The 7,500-nt window shown below is 44.5% G+C and overlaps 1 protein-coding gene across 1 annotated transcript in view; it reads left to right on the forward strand.

Annotated features, from left to right (window-relative positions):
* The window catches only part of prmt3 (protein arginine methyltransferase 3), a 63,032-nt gene that overhangs the window by 40,790 nt on the left and 14,742 nt on the right, over positions 1-7,500 (forward strand). The window lies entirely within an intron of this gene.

The following is a 7,500-nucleotide window of genomic DNA, read 5'->3' on the forward strand; positions in this document are numbered from 1 at the left end:
GGGGCCAAACCCAAAGACTCAAGCAAAAGTATTCTGTGAACTCGAATCATAGACATCCACCGAACTCTATCTCTTCACCTAATCAAGGTTGTCAGGTGTGAAGATTAATTAGAGGTGTGGAGATGGATGGAGCTCTTGATTGGCTAGGATGGGTCAGGTGTCTGCAGCTCCTGGGTGATTGATAGGTGGCCTGTCTCCACACCGGTGAAGGTAACTCCAGGCAGCTGTGGGACGGGGCAGGGTGTGTGTGTGTGTGTGTGTGTGTGTGTGTGTGTGCTGGGGGACGGGGCGGAATCATTTGCTTTGATTAGTTTCTGGAGTAAACTCTGGAGTTTGTGTTGGTGAGTCATTGCATTAGAGCCCGAGGGCCTCCGACTGTCCTCCGATTCAAGTCGCTTAAGTCCTCCTGTTCTCCGATTCACGCTTAAGTCCTCCTGTTCTCCGTTTCACGCTTAAGTCCTCCTGTTCTCCGTTTCACGCTTAAGTCCTCCTGTTCTCCGTTTCACGCCTAAGTCCTCCTGTTCTCCGATTCACGCTTAAGTCCTCCTGTTCTCCGATTTACGCTTAAGTCCTCCTGTTCTCCGATTCACGCCTAAGTCCTCCTGTTCTCCGATTCAAGTCGCTTAGGTCCTGTTTTTTTTGCGCACCTCCCATTGCGCACATTTCAGTTATGCATTTTGTCCACTATCCGTGCCAATCACACCCACAGCAGAACTTCAGAATGAAGGCGAGCTCATGAAATAGGACTGATCTATTTAAAGTAGAAGTAAACAGAGTTACAACCTTGTTTATTTTGGCTGTTGGGAAACATGGAACACAGATTGCACATTTGACTTTGTTAATTTCATTTAAATCCTTGGAAAACATAGAGTGGCTACTGCATAAGTATAGTGGATCATGGCTTCACAATCAAGTCGAAATTGCTGGATGCACCGCTGCTAAGTGAAGTGAAAGTGAAAGTCCTCACTAAGCTCCAGTACATCGAAACAAGTTTGGAATACTTGCGGCCACCTTCTTTTGCACTTAGCAACCCCTATTCCTTCTTTAGTTCAATTACAGTAAAACTCAACCATAAATGTGTTGTGTCCTGTTTACCAAGCCTAATATAACATAATTTAATATGTTACCTTATGTTACATTGTAATGGAAAAAAACAACATTTGTCACTCAAAACATTGTGTTTTTGCCACTATATGTTAAATCATTTTAGAACTGGACCTATTTCCGACTTTCAAATGCAATATGGTGTTTTGTACAGCCATCAGAAGCGTGTCGCTTAAAAAACGCACAAGTCACGGGCAGAATACGCTTAAATGACAAACTCCACCTGAAGCGCATAACTGCCTTTATGGTGTGCAAATCATAGACTTAGGTCAAGTGGAGAATACTCACAGGCTGAAAAGTGGATAGGAATGCGCTTTATTATTGAATTATTATGATGCACATTGCAGAACATGTCCCTCAGTTAGAGTTGTATGTTTGAAGTGTGTTTCAATTGATGGTAGGACATTATTGGAAGCTCTGGGTGTTTGCGTGAACATAATCCTTTTGGATCTCCAAAGGTCATTTTTCTTTGGTGTCCTATTTCAGTCAGAGTGTTTGGTGGTGTTGTGGGACTCCTGCGCTGCGTATTGGTTTTATAGATTAATCAATACCATGTTATTATCTCTCTTCCCTTCTTGGACTCCTCTTGGCTTTAATGGCGTTTGTAAACTTGCCCTCATTTTTCTGTCTCGTGTGTGTGTGTGTGTGTGTGTGTGTGTGTGTAAACATATATAATATAATAAGGCTTAAAGACGGTTTCATTTATAACAATGTTATAACACACACACACACACACACACACACACACACACACACACACACACACACACACACACACATAGGAAAGGCTTCTTTTCTTTCTCTCTCACTCTCTTTCTTTCTCTCTCTCTCTCTCTCTTTCTCTCTCTCGCTCTCTCTTTCTCTCTCTCTTTCTTTCTCTCTCTCTCGCTTTCTCTGTGCTCATGTCTTTCTCTCTCTCTCTTTCTCTGTGCTCATGTCTTTCTCTCTCTCTCTCTCTCTCTCTCTTTCTTTCTCTGTGCTCATGTCTTTCTCTCTCTCTCTCTCTTTCTTTCTCTGTGCTCATGTCGTGTTCATACACCCATGTGCTATTTATGGAAACGGGTGAGGAACACTGACAGGAGGACATGCTTGGCGTTAACCGGGATATTTGGTAGATAAGCGCGGTTGGCGGATTGTGCGCTGTGTTTGCGGTATGTTGCACGAGGCTTACTGAGGCCAAAAATGAGTGAAAACACTATCGTGGCTGTGATTGAGCGCATGCTATTATTCTCCCACACACACACACACACACACACACACACACACACACACAGACAGTCCATTCATCACATCAGCCTACCTAACCTTGCATTAAATGAACAGCGCAACCCTTCGCTCTCGCGCTCTGGAGAAGGAAGACAAATAAGCCCCCTTCTCCCGCTTGTGCCGCGACCACACACTTGCCCTATGAACACACACTTGTCCAGGATGGGGGGGGGTGGGGGGGGGCTCGGTAATGTTCTTCTTTTAGAAGGATCCTTTTAGATCTCACACACGTAAATATGCAGTATACTCTGGCGTTCACAAGTGATGGGTAATATACCGTAAGGTCTGCTGCACACATGCAAATTGCCAGTTAAAACCGAATGTTTACTGTTGCAGTAGAAATAAATGACTGACGCAAACGTTTGAAGTGCTGCTTGCATCCATCTGATGGATCTCAAACTCAGCCCGCTCAAAGAGACTGAATACTCTTTTTAAAAAGTCAAGGACATATTTTAATGCTTTGAGTTAAGCACTCTAGTGATTTTCATCAGTCACTCTGCGAGGCTGTGTGTGTCTGTGTGTGTGTGTGTGTGTGTAGTGTGTGTGTGTGTGTGTAGTGTGGTGTGTGTGTAGTGTGGTGTGTGTGTGTGTGTGTAGTGTGTGGTGTGTGTGTGTGTGGTGTGTGTAGTGTGTGTGTGTGTGTGTGTAGTGTGTGTGTGTGTGTGTGTAGTGTGTGGTGTGTGTGTGTAGTGTGTGTGTGCGGGGTGTGTGTAGTGTGTGGTGTGCGTGCGTGCGTGCGTGCGTGCGTGCGTGGTGTGGTGTGGTGTGATGTGTGTGTGTGTGTGTGTGTGTGTGTGTGTGTGGTGAACACGAAACGTCCAGCGTTCCCTCATAATTAAAAGGCGCTTGTCCGCTTCCACTGCGGCGGAACGCCTGCACAGCGGAGGAAGGCAACCGCAAGGATAGGGAGCTAGTTTAGGTGCTGTGGTGTAGTGTGTGTGTGTGTGTGTGTGTGTGGAGTGTGTGTGTGTAGGTGTGTGTGTGTGTGTGTGTGTGGTGGTGTGTGGAGTGTGTGTGTGTGTAGGTGTGTGTGTGTGTGGTGGTGTGTGTGTAGGTGTGTGTGTGTGTGTAGGTGTGTGTGTGTGTGTGTGTGTGGTGTGGAGTGTTCTGGTTTAAACCTTCCAAAGCAGTAACCACCAGGGAAAGAGAGAGTCAGAAAGGGAGGGGGGAGGGGGGGGGGGGGGGGGTGATGTTAGGAGGGGGCTTGGGGTGTCCGAGTGTGACGCCTTCCACGCCTGAATAAACCTCATCAAAAGCTCATTAGCCCACCCTCTTCACACACACACACACACACACACACACACACACACACACACACACACACACACAGCAGTATAATTGTATCAGGCCACAGCACGCACGGCTCCGACATGATAGCCAGGAAAAGGGCTCCATGATGAATTGCTCCCCGTTGGTGTTAGTGATGATGATAATTATTAATTTTCCCTCCCCCCAGTACTGTTCCCTGGGAGGTGCCGTGTGTGTGTGTGTGTGTGTGTGTGTGTGTGTGTGTGTGTGTGTGTGTGTGCTCCGCCTCCCCAGGCCGGAGGAAAGCCCGCACTCATCACTTATCCACGACACATCCCGGGTCTGAAGGCTAAACACTGATGAGAATGAAAAGCGCTCATTTTGATTTGTCCCATTTACACCCCCCTCACACAGACACACACACACACACACCCCTCCGCCTCGTGGCATGCTCTCCCCTCACACACACACACACACACACACACACACACACACACACACACACACACACACACACACACACACACCCCTCCCCCCCCCTCCCCCGCCTGGCATGCTCTCCCCTCACACACACACACACACACACACACACACACACACACACACACATTCCCCCCCCCTCCCCCGCCTTGCATGCTCTCCCCTCCACACACACACACACACACACACACACATACACACACACACACACACACACGCATGCTCTCCTCTCACACACACACACACACACACACACACACACACACACACACACACACACACACGCATGCTCTCCCCTCACAGAAGTGACCGTTCCCCGGCGTCCTGGACGTCACTCGTGGCAGAGACTGATCAGCACTGGTGTGTTTAGTTTCCTGTCTGCAGATCTAGACTCTGACTTTAGGGCATGAACATTCTTTTGATTAAGGAGAGAATATGTATTTATAAACTCACAAGTTAATGAGTATGGAGGACCAAACCTGCCATATTTACATATGAATGAATAAATAAATAAATGTCCACATCCATGCATTTAGACAGAAATAAATGGATAAATGTATTAATGAGGGCACAATTTTCAATCAATAGTTACTTTTCATTCATTCATTCATTCATTCATTCATTCATTCATTCATTCATTCATTCATTCATTCATTCATTCATTCATTCATTCATTCATTCATTCATTCATTCATTCATTCATTCATTCATTCATTCATTCATTCATTCATTCATTCATTCATTCATTCATTCATGTTAATGAGATGGTTTATGATGAAGACAGGTTAATTCATAAAAACACATTGATTATAGCCTGATTATTCATCTGTTTATATTTACTTATATTACATACTCACTGTAAGTTGATAGGGTTGATAAAAAAATAATTGAGGTTGTGATGTATCGTGATTTTTCTAATTAAGATATGTTATCGATATACTGACACACAAAAAAAAAACTAATAAATAGTAATAAGCAAAGGGAAGTTAATAACTAATTTATTTAAGGAATTTGAACCTTTCACCAGAGCTTCACTACCCTAACACCTCCATGTGAATTGGCGACGGACATAGAACACAACTCTATCTGGCAGCACTGTGTGTATGTGTGTGTGTGTGTGTGTGTGTGTGTGTGTGTGTGTGTGTGTGTGTGTGTGTGTGTGTGTGGACGTAGAACACAACTCTACCTGGCAGCACAGTAGACATTCGATGTAAAATAAGCCTATTTACTGGGTTAGGGTTAGGGTTAACTCTAGGGTTGAATTTGATGTAAAATAAGCTATTTACTGAGTTAGGGTTAGGGTTAACTCTAGGGTAAAATTTGATGTAAAATAAGCCTATTTACTGGGTTCACTCGACATTGTCTCAGTTTTGTAAAGTAGCATACTCTTCTTTCATGATGTACATTATGTGACATTTCAAGTAAAAAATTCAGAAGTTGAACTGAACTCAGAAGTTGAACTTCGTCTGTGTTATAAAACGTTTTTTTCTTCTTTTTCTGTGTTACAATGCATTGTACCGCAGGAAGAATATTGTGACCGTATAGAAGTGTGAGTTCCGTATCCATCTACCCACACAAAATATCTTGAAGCATTAAAAAAGTTAAAAACAGCATCTATATAATATAATAGAAGAATCAAAATAAATACTATTTTGATTCTTGTATTACATTTTTTAGATGCTGTTTTTAACTTTTTTAATGCTTCAAGATATTTTTCACACAACATTTAAAAAAACCTGAAGTAACAAAAGAAACATTTCTATGGGGGTAATTAACGGCTTTGTAACATGCTCTGCGTATCGAAGGTGTGTAGTCTCTGAGGCTCATGGGTCCTGTCTCTCACTCTGAGGTCTCCTGGGTGCTTTAGCTGGAATGGGACAGATTATCTCTGCTGTGACCCTGGGGACAGTGCTCTTTGAGCAGGAGAAGGGGCGGGGTGAGATGGGTGTGCGTGTGTGTGCGTAGGTGTGTGTGTGTGTGTGTGTGTGAAAGCACTCTAGATCTAGGGTGCAAATTGGGCATTGTACTTTTCTCTCCACACCTTTGAAAACGATGTTGATGTTCAAACCTGTTTATCAAAAGTTTGTCGTGATGAAAGCAAAAGACTGGACAGCGCTCTCCCTATCAATCAATCATGTTTATGAGACACTATCATTGGAGTTGACGGGAGGTTGATCTCTGCCATGGAATATCAGCTAGGTGACTCCACCCTGCCTGACGAGCAATTAAGGCTAATTCAGTAATTACTGCCCCGCTAAACACCCTGTACTGTTCATTAAAATCCATAATTACATCCTGGTGACACAATTTTGCTCCAGCGATCTCCTCTGTGGTTTGGCTCCCTCTTAACTGTCGGTATCAATAAAGGATGATGGCAATGGCCATGCGGAGTGGGTATAAAAGGAATTGTGTGTTCCTGTTAGAGCACTTTGAATTGCAGCTCTTGTACGAAATGTGCTATATAAATAAAGTCTTACTTACTTACTGTTTCCCTGAATGAATCTACATTACTGAACTAGTTTTACATTTGCATGTTGTGAGTGTGTGGACTGTGAGTGTGTGTGTGTGGACTGTGAGTGTGTGTGTGTGGACTGTGTGTGTGAGTGCGTGGACTGTGTGTGTGAGTGCGTGGACTGTGTGTGTGAGTGCGTGGACTGTGTGTGTGAGTGTGTGTGGACTGTGAGTGTGAGTGTGTGGACTGTGTGTGTGAGTGCGTGGACTGTGAGTGTGAGTGTGTGGACTGTGTGTGTGAGTGCGTGGACTGTGTGTGTGAGTGCGTGGACTGTGTGTGTGAGTGTGTGTGGACTGTGAGTGTGAGTGCGTGGACTGTGAGTGTGAGTGTGTGGACTGTGTGTGTGAGTGCGTGGACTGTGTGTGTGAGTGCGTGGACTGTGTGTGTGAGTGTGTGTGGACTGTGAGTGTGAGTGTGTGGACTGTGAGTGTGAGTGTGTGGACTGTGAGTGTGTGTGTGTGTGTGTGTGTGTGTGTGGACTGTGCTTTCTTCTATGTGTGTAGTTGGAAATGAGAGGGAAATAATGATTAAGGCTGTTTGAGTTTTGTGCCCTGATAGAACGCTAATGAAGATATAATTGCATATTATTTGTCATTACTCTTATAATTACTCTTATCTGCCCCATTAGTGTTTTCCTTGACAGTGCTGTATGTGTTGGTAGCATGTGTGTGTGTGTGTGTGTGTGTGTTTGTGTGTGTGTGAGAGAGTGTGAGCAGTGCTGTATGTGTTGGTAGCATGTGTGAGTGTGTGTGTGTGTGTGTGTGTGTGTGTGTGTGTGTGTGTGTGTGTGTGTGTGTGTGTGCGTGTGTGTGTGAGAGAGAGTGTGAGCAGTGCTGTATGTGTTGGTAGCATCAACATCAACGATTAAGAGTTCCTACTTCCTCTCCTCT

This window comes from Sprattus sprattus, assembly GCF_963457725.1.
Source record: "Sprattus sprattus genome assembly, chromosome: 8".
Classification (NCBI taxonomy): domain Eukaryota; kingdom Metazoa; phylum Chordata; class Actinopteri; order Clupeiformes; family Clupeidae; genus Sprattus; species Sprattus sprattus.